This window comes from Oncorhynchus gorbuscha, linkage group LG21 (genome assembly GCF_021184085.1).
Source record: "Oncorhynchus gorbuscha isolate QuinsamMale2020 ecotype Even-year linkage group LG21, OgorEven_v1.0, whole genome shotgun sequence".
Lineage (NCBI taxonomy): Eukaryota > Metazoa > Chordata > Actinopteri > Salmoniformes > Salmonidae > Oncorhynchus > Oncorhynchus gorbuscha.
In genome coordinates, this window is record NC_060193.1 from 36,449,478 (window position 1) to 36,464,095 (window position 14,618).

Sequence of the window (14,618 nt, forward strand, 5' to 3'; positions counted from 1 at the left end):
CTGGGGAGAGGACTACCATCCAAGGCGAACATGACCGTGGGCTCCCCTAACTGTCTGAGAGGAATGTCATGTTCCCGAGCCCAGGCTTCGTCCATAAAACAGCCCTCCGCCCCAGAGTCTATTAATGCACTGCAGGAAGCTGCCGATCCGGTCCAGCGTAGATGGACCGGTAAAGTAGTACAGGTACTTGACGGAGAGGACCGTCTAGTAGCGCTTATCAGTCGCCCTCCGCTTACTGATGAGCTCTGGCCTTTAACTGGACATGAAATGACAAAATGACCAGCGGAACCGCAATAGAGACAGAGGCGGTTGGTGATTCTCCGTTCCCTCTCCTTAGTCGAGATGCGAATACCCCCAGCTGCATGGGCTCAACACCTGAGTCAGTGGGGAAAGATGGTAGTGTCCGAGAGAGGGAGACACAGTTAACGCGAGCTCTCTTCTATGAGCTCGGTGACGAAGATCTACCCGTCGTTCAATGCGAATAGCGAGTTCAATCAAAGAATCCACGCTGGATGGAACCTCCCGAGAGAGAATCTCATCCTTAACCTTAGCGTGGAGTCCTCCAGAAAACGAGCGAGCAACGCCTGCTCGTTCCAGTTACTGGAGGCAGCAAGAGTGCGAAACTCTATAGAGTAATCCGTTATGGATCGATTACCTTGACATAGGGAAGACAGGGACCAGGAAGCTTCTTTCCCAAAAACTGAACGATCAAAAACTCTTATCATCTCCTCTTTAAAGTTCAGATAATTGTTAGTACACTCAGCGCTTGCCTCCCAGATAGCTGTGCCCCACTGCCGAGCCCGACCAGTAAGGAGTGATATGACGTAGGCAATCCGAGCTCTCTCTCTTGAGTATGTGTTGGGTTGGAGAGAGAACACTATATCACACTGGGTGAGAAAGGAGCGGCACTCAGTGGGCTGCCCAGAATAACATGGTGGGTTATTAACCCTAGGTTCCGGAGGCTCGGAAGACCCGGAAGTAGCTGGTGGCACGAGACGAAGACTCTGATACTGTCCTGAGAGGTCGGAGACCTGAGCGGCCAGGGTCTCAACGGCATGCCGAGCAGCAGACAATTCCTGCTCGTGTCTGCCGAGCATCGCTCCCTGGAACTCGAGAGTAGAGTAGAGAGAATCCATAGTCGCTGGGTCCATTCTTGGTCGGATCCTTCTGTTATGCGGGTGAATGAGGACCCAAAAGCGACTTGGCGAAAACAGAGTCTTTAATCCAGTAAAGTAAAAATACAATCATAAAGCACAATTCCACTCGTAATGACAAGAACAGACTGGAGACTCGATCTTGAACTGCAGGTTGCCTCGGGAAGGCACTTGAACGTAGCAGACTCAGACACCTGCTCACCACGCAGCATCTGAGGGAAACACGACACGACAGGGCGATACACAGACACAGCACGGTGAACAATAGACAAGGATCCGACAGGACAGGAACGGAAAACAAGGGAAGAAATAGGGACTCTAATCAGGGGAAAAGATAAGGAACAGGTGTGGGAAGACTAAATGATTGATTAGGGGAATAGGAACAGCTGGGAGCAGGAACGGAACGATAGAGAGAAGAGAGAGAGGAAGGGAGAGAGAAAAAGGGGAACGAACCTAAAAAGACCAGCAGGGGGAAAACGAACAGAGGGAAAAGCAAAATGACAAGACAAAATATGACAAAACATGACATTTTTAGAGACTGTTTTGAGCTGCCATTCGTAGTCTATACCATATTATTTTACAGCTTTCATAATCAGTTCCTGTAATGTACACATTCACAGTATGTTGCCCAGTATTAGGTTGACCCTCATTTTATCTAATAACACGCGCTTTAAACTATGGAAACTTCACTCGTGTTGTATTCCAAAGAATACAAATCTTGAGCCTGGGGGGGAGGATTAGCTTTAATATTGCAGATAGATTGTCTGCATCAGTTCCATGCGTTGTTTATACGTTCAAACACTGGGATGCTAGATGTAATCTACACCTCGAACAGTTTAACATGATGCACCCCGCACAGTTTAACATGATTCACCACACACTCTACACACACATGGATTTTGTATTGTAGATATGTGGTAGTAGAGTATTGGCCTGAGGGAACACACTTAATGTGTTGTGAAAAGTGTTTTGAAATATAATGTAATGTAATATTTGAAGTTATACATAACTGTCTTAGTGTTGCTGGACACCAGGAAGAGTACAAAATCCATGTGTATGTGTCTGTGAGGTGAATCATGTTAAACTGTTCCCACACCACAGCTCAAAGTGATCTCATTATTTGTCTACTGGTTTGCGCAAACAAATGCCTGAGATTAGATAAAGATAGCTATGTATGTGGTTGATTGCTGTTACATTTATTTCCGAGATGGACTTGTTGTTTTGTATGTTCTCAAGGCTGGAAATGAGTGGTTTGTTATTTTTCGTAATTATAAAATGAGGATCCTTAATAAATACATATACTAAAATACAAATTAATCATTTTAAAACAGTGTGGTATATTTACAATATTGTACTCTTGGATCATGGTGTGACCCCAAAGACTTTGACATGGAAAAACACATTGAAATATAGGAATACTGAACACTGACTTTAAATAAACCTTACCTTATGAAGCAAATGTGACATGAGCATACTGTACGTATTATTTTGAGTAGTTATCGTCCTTATTGCTTATTGCTTTCATACTTTACATTTTATTGTCCACATTGACAATTTCTAATGCATTTGTATTTGAAATCCCAAATGTATGTGTTTATCTGTGTGTGAGTGAAAGAAAGTTGAATTCGTGAGGACATATGGTTGAATTTTGTGTGTGTGTGGTTGACTATAATCAAGCTGTGGTGTTATTTTTGTTCATGTTTAATAAAAGCATAATTACCAATCAACACACTGCCTCCCGTTAATTCTGAAACATTCTTGCTCTGAAGGATCAAAATCCTGGCCACCACCAAGTATATTTCTCCAATGCAGGCAGGATCTGCGCATTATTAACTGTGCCTTAGCAACAACCATTGTTTGTTTGTACATTTCCTCTTCAGCATGATTTTCCAGCAGCAACAAAGAGTGACAACCAATAGGAAAGGGCTAGATTCAGTCCGTACTGCGAAAGATCCGTGTTATTGCTCTTTTGAAATTTAAGGTAATTTCCAATTGAGCCGACAGCATTTGCCCCCTACATCTATGTGGGACTTTTCCCACAGCATTTACTGTGCAGCATTTACTGTGAATGTGGTCTATGCGACAACAGGAACATTGCCTTTAAATTTCAATGGCGCTATAGAGTGGATCTCAAGTGCACCTTACTGGGCAACCAGTCAGAGAGCATCGTTATGGTCCTTCAGATTCATACACATTGTTCAAAGGTAAACGACTCCGACAGATGAAAATGCACATAATTTACTTACTTAGTCCTATTCAATTATCACCGAAATTATCAAATGATCAATAAATAGCCTAATGCATGTCTGGATACTACTGAATGGATTTATTCCAGACACAGATTATATTGTAATGACCTGGCTAGATCATAAATGAACAAATGTCCGGACAGAGGATTGTGTTTACGAATTCCCAGTTTATTAACCAAACTCAACACAGGCTGCTGTTTGGCCGTAGCCCACCCCAAATAAACCAAGGAAAACAGTATCAAACAACGGTGACCCATCTCTTGTTATGACCAGACGTAAAGAGAGAGAACAATGGCTAAGCATGGTCTTAAACTTGCAGTGCTACACCCCCCCCCCCCCCCCCCCCCCCCCCCCCCCACACCACACCACCAACCACAAGGATGCCCCGAATTGGAACACTCCAGGCATTCACGTGGTTGGCAGATACGTGGTTGGCAGATAGCAGGTCGACAGACATGTCGGACCCTGAACCCAGTACACAACCTTCCCTAACCTCTCCAAGATGCTGCAGGGCCCCACCAAGTGGCTGTCCAACTTGGGGTATCTGCCTTTCCCAGACCAGCTCCCCAGCCACAAAGTGCCTACCCCAGATGTACATGTTATAGTACCTCTTCTGCCTCACACCTGCATTCACCAGCTGCTCTCTGTCGAAGATGTGGGCTGTCTCCAGGTAGTCCTGGAGTCTCCGGGCATATCTATCTATACCCAGGGGCCGATCAAACACCATCTCTGCAGGGGTGCGGATTTCACTCCCCAGCATGAGGAGGGCAGGCATGCAGTAGGTGGAATCTTGGACAGCGGAGCGGCATGCCATGAGGACCTTGGGCAGGTACTTGTCCCTGTCACGCTGGTGTTTGGCAGAGACGATGGAAAGCTGCTGTGCAAGCGTTTTGTTGAATCGCTCCACAAGGCCATCACTTTGAGGATGGAGAGAAGTAGTGCGGGTCTTGTGCATACCCAGCCTCTCACACATGGTGGAAAACACGCTTGACTCAAAGTGGTGTGGTGGGGAATGGCCCAACCACATTCACTCCCACCCTCTCCATGGGAGCCCTAACTGGGAACTGTTAGAGCTGAGCATGAGAACGGCCTGGACACATCCCTCTTGTGCTGCCCCAGTAAAAGCCCCGGTGGAAGGTTTTGTGATCCTAAAGTGTCCAGTCCCCACCCCCCCATGAGTGCCCTGGAACACAGCCTCCCGCAGAGCTTTAGGTACCACCACCAGCCACCTCACCTCTCCCGTAGCTGGTTCCTTCCATGCCCGCTGTAGCACGCCATAAGCCAGCCGCAGTCTCTCAAACTTGACCACAACCCTTTGGTTGCGAGTGAGAGAGCTGCCACGGCGCTGCCACGGCGCTGCCACCTCTTCCCACGGTGGTCTCAGCTGTGCCTCTACCCACTGTAGCACTGGCTGTAAGTCTGTGTCCCGTCCCTGCTGCTGCCCTGATTCAGCCACGTCGACAGTCTGCCGCTGATAGCAGACAGGCCCGCTCGACTGACACACTGTGGCCCAGACCCCCTCCTCGGCACACAGCTCTCTCTCATGGCCTCTTTCCGCTCACAGTGGTGGCACCCGTCTGCAGTACAGGGTCGACGGGTCATGACATTGGAGTGGCGTGCCTCTGCCCTGTGCACCACTGTGAAGTCGTACGGCTGTGCACCACTGTGCAGACTGTGAAGTCCTCAAACGAGCGTGCAACCTGCCCGTCTGGCTCTTTCAAAGACATGAGCCACTGGAGAGCAGAGTGGTCAGTTCTTACAGTAAAGGGCAGGCCACCCAGGTAGTACTTGAAGTGTTTGATGGAAGCCACAACAGCCAAGAGCTCCTGCCGGGTGACACAGTAGCGGCGCTCATGTTTGTCAAATGTTTTGCTATAGTTCACCACCACTCTCTCTCCCTCTGGCCCCACTTGGGCCAGCACCCCACCCATGCCCACATTGCTTGCGTCTGTGTCGAGGATAAAGGTGAGGTCAGGGGGGGCGAGCACGGGGGCCTCGGACAACTTTGTCCTCTATGGTGCTGATACCCTCCTCCCCACATAATGGCCCAAGAAGGAAACTCCTCTCCTTATGAAATGGCACTTCTTGTGGGTAGAGCTTAAGGCCTGCGGCAGCCAGCCCCCCCCCCCCCGTTTCTGCTGCTCGGGGTCAAGAGCAACACAGTTCCTCCCCCTTATCTCCCTCACTGCAGACAGTGTCCTCTCCCATCTGGGCTAGCGGAGGGATGTGTTATGGAGGTAGCTGGGGGAATGTAACACACAGCCGTAGGTGACAAAGGGGCCTGGGAAAAGTCCCACACAGATGTAGGGGGGGCAGCCATGAGTCTCTGCTGCTTTTACTGTTGGCGTGAGGGAGTTGTTGGGTTGTGTGAATGTGACACTGGGGGGGGGGGGGGGGGGGTATGGTGACTGCCGGCCTTCCCTGGAAGCTCAGTGTGCCCCCATTTAGGTCTAACTGGCAGTCTGTGCTCCTAAGAAAGTCCAACCCCAGGATACAAGGGTCCTTTTTTCTCAGAGCTCTTCGCTCTCTTTCATACACATGCATTGAGTGATTGTGTAGAGGTGTGTGTGTAGATACGTCATTTCCAGTCACAACTTGTGGACTTGGTGTGTTTACGGACATATTCAATCACTCCCTATCCCAGTCTGCTGTCCCCACATGCTTCAAGATGGCCACCATTGTTCCTGTACCCAAGAAGACGAAGATAACTGAACTAAATGACTATCGCCTCATAGCAGTCACTTCTGTGATCATTAACAGCTTTGAGAGACTAGTCAAGGGTCATATCAGCTCTACCTTACCGGCTACGCTAGACCCACTACAGTTTGCATATTGCCCCAACAGGTCCACAAATGATGCAATCGCCCTCACACTGCACAATGCCCAATCCAATCTGGACAAGAGGAATATATGTAAGAATGCTGTTCATTGACTACAGCTAAACATTTAACACCATAGTACCCTCCAAGCTCATCATCAAGCTGGAGGCCCTGGGTCTCAACCCCGCCCTGTGCAATTGGGTCCTGGACTTTCTAACGGGCCGCTCTCAGGTTGTGAAGGTAAGAAACAACACCTCCACTTCGCTGACACTCAACACTGGGGCCCCACAAGGGTGGGTGCTCAGCCCCCTCCTGTACTCCCTATTAACCAACGACTGCGTGGCCATGCACACCTCCAACTCAATCATCAAGTTTGCAGACGACACAACAGTAGTGGGCTTGATTACCAACAACAACGAGACAAGTCTACAGGGAGGAGGTGAGGGCACTCGGAGTGTGGTGCAGGGAAAATAACCTCTCACTCATCATCAACAAAACACAGGAGATGATCGTGGACTTTAGGAAACAGCAGAGGGAGCACCCCCCTATTCACATTGAAAGGACAGCAGTGGAGAAGGTGGAAGGTGGCGTTCACATCACAGACAAACTGAAATGTTCCACCCACACAGACAGTGTTGTGAAGAAGGTGCAACAGTGTCTCTTCAACCTCAGGAGGCTGAAGATATTAGGCTTTTCACCCAAAACCTTGACAAACTCTTACAGATGCACAATCGAGAGCATCCTGTCGAGCTGTATCACAGCCTGGCATGGCAACTGCACCGCCCTCAACCGCAAGGCTCTCCAAAGGGTGGTGCGGTCTGCACAACGCATCACCGGGGGCAAACTACCTGCCCTCCATGACACTAACAGCATCCGATGTCACAGGAAGGCCAAAAAGATCATCAAGGACAACAACCATCTGAATCACTGCCTGTTCACACCGGTACCATCCAGAAGGTGAGGTTAGTACAGGTGCATCCAAACTGGGACCGAGAGGCTGAAAAACAGCTTCTATCTCAAGGCCATCAGACTGTTAAACAGCCACCACTAACATTGAGTGGCTGTTGCCAACATACTGACTCAACTCCAGCCACTTTAATATTGGACAAATTGATGTAAAAAATGTATCACTAGCCACTTTAATTAAACAATGCCACTTAATATAATGTTTACATACCCTACATTACTCATCTCATATGTACAGCGGGGGGAAAAAGTATTTAGTCAGCCACCAATTGTGCAAGTTCTCCCACTTAAAAAGATGAGAGAGGCCTGTAATTTTCATCATAGGTACACTTCAACTATGACAGACAAAATGAGGAGGATTTTTAATGAATTTATTTTCAAATTATGGTGGAAAATAAGTATGTTGACACCTACTGTCATGTTTTGTCTTATATTGTCTTGTCATTTTGCTTTCCCTTCTGTTCGTTTTCCCCCTGCTGGTCTTATTAGGTTCGTTCCCTTTTTTCTCTCTCCCTCCCTCTCTCTCTTCTCTCTATCGTTCCGTTCCTGCTCCCAGCTGTTCCTATTCCCCTAATCAATCATCTAATTTTTTCACACCTGTTCCGTATCTTGCCCTCTGATTAGAGTCCCTATTTCTCCCCTTGTCTTCCGTTTCTGTCCTGTCGGATTCTTTTATATTGTTCACCGTGCTGTGTCTTTGTCTCGCCCTGTCGTGTCTTTTTTCCCTCAGATGCTGCGTGTGAGCAGGTGTCTGAGTCTGCTACGGTCGGTGCCTTCCCGAGGCAACCTACAGTTTATGGTCAAGTCTCCAGTCTGTCCTCGTCACTACGAGTGGAATTAGTTTTTTATGTTTTGTTTTCTGCTCCAATTTGTCTAGGGGTATTGCCTATTTCCTTTACTGGAATAAAGACTCTGTTTTCGCCAAGTCGCTTTTGGGTCCTCATTCACCTGCATAACACCTACAAACCAGCAAGATTTCTGGCTCTCACAGACATGCAACTTCTTCTTTAATAAGAGGATCCTCTGTCCTCCACTCGTTACCTGTATTAATGGCACCTGTTTGAACTTGTTATCACTACAAAATACACCTGTCCACAACCTCAAACAGTCACACTCCAAACTCCACTATGGCCAAGACCAAAGAGCTGTCAAAAGACACCAGAAACAAAATTGTAGACCTGCATCAGGCTGGGAAGACTGAATCTGCAATAGGTAAGCAGCTTGGTTTGAAGAAATCAACTGTGGGAGCAATTATTAGGAAATGGAAGATATACAAGACCACTGACAATCTCCCTCGATCTGGAGCTCCACACAAGATCTCACCCCGTGGGGTCAAAATGATCACAAGAACGGTGAGCAAAAATCCCAGAACCACACGGGGGGACCTAGTGAATGACCTACAGAGAGCTGGGACCAAAGTAACAAAGCCTACAATCAGTAACACACTGCGCCGCCAGGGACTCAAATCCTGCAGTGCCAGACGTGTCCCCCTGCTTAAGCCAGTACATGTCCAGGCTCGTCTGAAGTTTGCTAGAGAGCATTTGGATGATCCAGAAGAAGATTGGTAGAATGTCATATGGTCAGATGAAACCAAAATATAACTTTTTGGTAAAAACTCAACTCGTCGTGTTTGGAGGACAAAGAATGCTGAGTTGCATCCAAAGAACACCATACCTACTGTGAAGCATGAGGGTGGAAACATCATGCTTTGGGGCTGTTTTTCTGCAATGGAAAGGGCCCAGGAAGACTGATCCGTGTAAAGGAAAGAATGAATGGGGCCATGTACCGTGAGATTTTGAGTGAAAACCTCCTTCCATCAGCAAGGGCATTGAAGATGAAACGTGGCTGTGTCTTTGAGCATGACAATGATCCCAAACACACCGCCCAGGCAACGAAGGAGTGGCTTCGTAAGAAGCATTTCAAGGTCCTGGAGTGGTCTAACCAGTCTCCAGATCTAAACCCCATAGAAAATATTTGGAGGGAGTTGAAAGTCCGTGTTGCCCAGCAACAGCCCCAAAACATCACTGCTCTAGAGGAGATCTGCAATATCTGGAGTATTTTCCCTGTCTTATCCTGTGTAAGTCTCTCTCTCTCTCTCTCTAGTCCACCTGGTTGTGCTGCTGTTCCAGTTTCAACTGTTCTGCCTGAGGCTATGGAACTCTGACCTGTTCACCGGATGTGCTACCTTGTCCTGGACCTGCTGTTTTTGACTCTCTTTCTCTACCGCACCTGCTGTCTCTAACTCTGAATGGTCACTATGAAAATCCAACTGACATTTACTCCTGAGGTGCTGACCTGTTGCACCCTCTACAACCACAGTGATTATTATTATTTGACCCTGCTGGTCATCTATGAACGTTGGAACATCTTGGCCATGTACTGTTATAATCTCCACCCGGCACAGCCAGAAGAGACGTGGCCACCCCTCAGAGCCTGGTTCCTCTCTAGGTTTCTTCCTAGGTTTTGGCCTTTCCATGGAGTTTTTCCTATCCACCGTGCTTCTACATCTGCATTGCTTGCTGTTTTACATAGGCTGATGTAAAAAAAAACTTTATAAATACATTTGATTGATGATTGATTCTGCACAGCCACCACCCACACAGGATGATGCACAGTCCTGCCCTCTACTGTCAGAGTCATTACTCCCTTCCCTTTCATGGGTGCCAGCTCAACTGTGACTGTGCGGAGCTGCACAGTTGTGGGCTCACACTGAGTCTAACCTGGCACAATATCCGGCCTCACTATGGTTACCGTGGACCCAGTGTCCACCAGGGCAGGGCAGGGCGCCCCCTCCACAGTAACAGGCACATGACAAAAGTCCCCAACAGAGGTCCGGCCCACCATAACAACAGGCTGCCTCTGCTTGCACTCGTCTTCTTCTGGGGGAAGTGGAGCCTTGCTCCCCCGTCTGCCGGTGGGCTCCTCCTGGCGATGGTGGTGGATGGGAAAGAGAGCCATGGGTCTGCACTGCTCATTCTACGTGGACCCCGAGTCGTTTCCCTGAGCTCTGGGGAACATGGGGCAATTCCGGCGCAGATGGCCTGGCTGGCCACACACCCAACAGACCATGGGACCAGGGTGTGTGTTGCTTGCCACATGAAGCAACACAGCACGAATGATTTCAGTCATTTCAGCCACCCATACAGGCTCTCTGGGCTGCTCTGGCTCTCTGGCTGCTCACCACAACCCGCACGCACAGTGGGTGTGTCTCCATGCACCCCCACCGAAACCCGAGCTGAAGCCCCAGCCCACACGAGCTCCCTCTCCAAAGCAATCTCCAAGGCTTTCTGCAATGACTCAGGAAGAGCCATCTGGGTCTGTATGTGCAGTTTCGTAGGACAGAGCGCCTGTATGAACTGGTCCCGAAAAGCCATTACACTACATATCACAACACTAAACAATACATTAAATGCACTATAATGGTGACAAACGGTGCCCACAAACTGTTAGTCCCAACAGAAGTCCCAACACCTTACCACTGCTACACCAGGTGTTACGGATACAAGTATCCTGTGTGTGTATCCTGTGTGTGTTTCTTTTCTCTACTTCTACCCTCACATGTGAAAATCATCACTCCCCAATCAGTCACCAATCCAATCATCAATCAGAAGACACACCTCCTCCTGTTTCCTACCCTATCACAGTTCCTTTCCCTTGGGTTAAAAACCCTGTCAGTTGTTTGCTCTAGAGCTCAATCTCTCTGAAAATGCCATGTCTGTAGATCTCGCTGTTTCACTCTCTTTATGTATTGAGCTATCTTTTGTTTGAGCACCTCCATAGCACTTTGTCATCACCTGTGAGTATTGTTTTTGGTTATGGTGTTTGTTTTTGCTGGTGGGAAAGGGGGGAACCAAGACAAGTCGCCCATGGGCATACACTACCCGTAGGCAAACTTTGTTAAATACACTAGTTAGAACTGGGCGGACCACCCACTGTATTTTTGGTTAGTTAGTTAGCTGTTGTTAAAATAGGCTAGTCTAGTTTAGGGGTGTTTTTGGATACATATTATTTCTTTCCTTGGGTCCAGCTCAGCCCCTTTTCCTGCTCCCCCCCATTACCGTGTGTTTATTAATAAACCCTGAGTTTGACGGTAGATTTCAGTCGTCGTGATTATTTCGTTCTCACTTTTACTTTGTCACAATGATAATTTGCATGAGTTATGTTACGGGTCTCATTACCATCCCCCCCTAGACTGTCGGGCCAAAAGGGATTCGTAACCCCTGGCTATCAGCAGAGCCTTGTCTGGTTCATTCAGCCTCATTTACTGCCTTTTAAAAATACATAGCTGATATGGCTAACCGGGTGAAACAAATGTGGTTTCTACTGACAATTGAGATGTACATGGCATAAGGGGATGCGGATGAAAGGCAATCCGTAATTTCGATTAAGACATTAATGAGCTAGCAACGATGGACGTACTCAATATAACTATTTGTTCAGCACCTTTGAAATGTATAGTGACAGAATTCAGAACATGGGCTGTTTTTACAGTGCATTCCCTGTACACCAAGTCAGAACCATAGGATAAGTAAAGGGGACATATAAGCAGACAATGAAAGCTCTTACAATATTTAATAATTACATTTCTCTAAAACGGGTTATAGGCTACATGCGCACCTCAAGTTGGAACAGTAGGGAAAATTAGGAGGTTAAAATAGACCAAATTATTTGGGTGAGGCACATTGAAGTCCTTTTGGGTCTTTGAGTGTCAAAAAAGATACACAAAAAAACAGTATTTTACGCATTAAATAAGCTTTTAGTTTGACATGTCAAATAACACAATTATATTATAGAATGTTGTGTGTGCTGAATTTGGCCATAATCATCCCCAGCCTCCTCCTTCACTTTCAGATTCCCTCATAGCATTTTCACCCTGTCACGCCCTGGTCGAAGTATTTTGTGTTTATCTTTATGTATTGGGTCAGGCCAGGGTGTGGCATGGGGTTTTTGTATTGTGGTGTGTTTTGTTTTGGTGTTGGTATTGGGATTCTAGCTTAGTGGGGTATCTAGCAAAGTCTATGGCTGTCTGGAGTGGTTCTCAATCAGAGGCAGGTGTTTATCGTTGTCTCTGATTGGGAACCATATTTAGGCAGCCATATTCTTTGAGTTTGTCGTGGGTGATTGTCCTTAGTGTCTTTGTTCCTGTCGCTGTGTTAGTTGACAAGTATAGGCTGTTTCGGTTTTCGTTACGTTTATTGTTTTGTAGTGTTTGTGTTTATTCGTGTTTACGTTGTTTATTAAACATGGATCGCAATCTACACGCTGCGGTTTGGTCAGACTCTCCTTCACACCTAGAAAACCGTTACACACCCCCACTTCTCCATGTAACGTTTGCTAGCCACGGTAGTCAGCTAGCAAGCTGGCTAACTTTTATCTAAGTTTTTACTTCTTACACCAATGTAAGGACCTGTCCAGACAGAGGATTGCGTTTACGAATTCCCGGTTTATTACTCAACACAGGCAACTGTTTGGCTGTAGCCAACCCCAAATAAACCAAGGAAAACAGTATCAAATTACGCTGCGCCTTGGTCTCCTTCAAACAACGCACGTTACAGTCAAACATTTCATACAGTCAGTGTCCCAGGTTAAAATCGTTTTTTTTCAGTACATTCCTCATCAAAATAATTTACGTGTTCAAACCAAAACTCGGACAATAAACTTCAGAATTTTTTATTTGTGTGCCCTTTAAGGTGCAACCTTTCTAACCTGTGAAAAACCCACTAAAACCAAGTGAAAAAATGCAACACAATAAATCAAATACGGTATTAACATCACTAACAAATATTCAGAATGTCTTTGATTGTCTCTGGATGTGTACCAAACGCACTAAAAGTGGCAGTAATAAAGCCTCTCTTGAAAAAGCCGAACCTTGACCCAGAAAATATTTTTTTAAATCATTGGCCTATATCAAATCTCCCATTCCTCCCAAAAATGGTAGAAAAAGCTGTTGTGCAGCAACTCACTGCCTTCCTGAAGACAAACAATGTATACGAAATGCTTCAGTCTGGTTTTAGACCCCATAATTGCACTGAGACTGCACTTGTGAAGGTGGTAAATTACCTTTTAATGGCGTCAGACCGAGGCTCTGCATCTGTCCTCATGCTCCTAGACCTTAGTGCTGCTTTTGATACCATCGATCACCACATTCTTTTGGAGGGATTGGAAACCCAAATTGGTCTACACGGACAAGTTCTGGCCTGGTTTAGATCTTATCTGTCGGAAAGATATCAGTTTGTCTCTGTGGATGGTTTGTCCTCTGACAAATCAACTGCAAATTTCAGCTGGAGGCAGGGCTTTCTCCTATAGTCAACTATTGAATTGGAATCAAGTGAATTTGTATTTAAGGATCCCCTGACAGCAGCTACTCTTCCTGGGGACCAGCAACATTAAGACAGTTATATAGAATACCAAATATTACATTTCACAACACTTTTCACAACACATTGTGTTCCCTCAGGCCACTACTCTACTATCACTTATCTACAATACAAAATCTATGTGTACGTGTGTGTAGTGCGTGTCTTATCAAGTGTATGTATGTCTGTGCCTGTATGTCTCTTCACCGTCCCTGCTGCTCCATGAGGTCTATTTGTGTCTGTTTTTCCCCATCTGATTCTATTACATTAGTTACCTGATGTGGAATAGAGTTCCCTGTAGCCATGGCTCTATGTAGTACTGTGCGACTCCCAGTGTGCTCTTGACTTTGGAATTGTGAAGACTTTTTGTGGCATGTCTTGTGGGGTATGCATTGGTGTCCGAGCTGTGCTAGTAGTTTAAACAGACACCTCAAATGTCATGCAGGTGAAAGAGGACCCAAAAGCGACTTAACAGAAACAGAGTTTATTTAAGTCCAAAACGGAATAACAGAAATCCTCTAGACTTGTAGAGGGGAAACAACTGGAGAAGCGGCCACAGACTGCAGGTCGCTTCGGGTAGGCGCAGGCCGTAGTCGACAGAGACACCTGCTCACACGCAGCATCTGATGAAGGCAAAAAAACACGACAGGACAGGGCGATACACAATCACAGCAAAAACACGACAGGACAGGGCGAAACGCAATCACAGCATGGTGAATACAATACAAGGAACCGACGGGACAGGAACGGATCACAAAGGAATAAATAGGGACTCTAATCAGGGGAAAGGATCGGGAACAGGTGTGGGAAGACTAAATGATGATTAGGGGAATAGGAACAGCTGGGAGCAGGAACGGAACGATAGAGAGAAGAGAGAGCGAGAGAGTGAGAGAGGGAGGGGGAGAGAGAGGGATAGAAGGAGGGAAAGAACCAAATAAGACCAGCAGAGGGAAACGAATAGCATGGGGAGCACAGGGACAAGACATGATAATAAATGACAAACATGACAGTACCCCCCACTCACCGAGCGCCTCCTGGCGCACTCGAGGAGGAATCCTGGCGGCAACGGAGGAA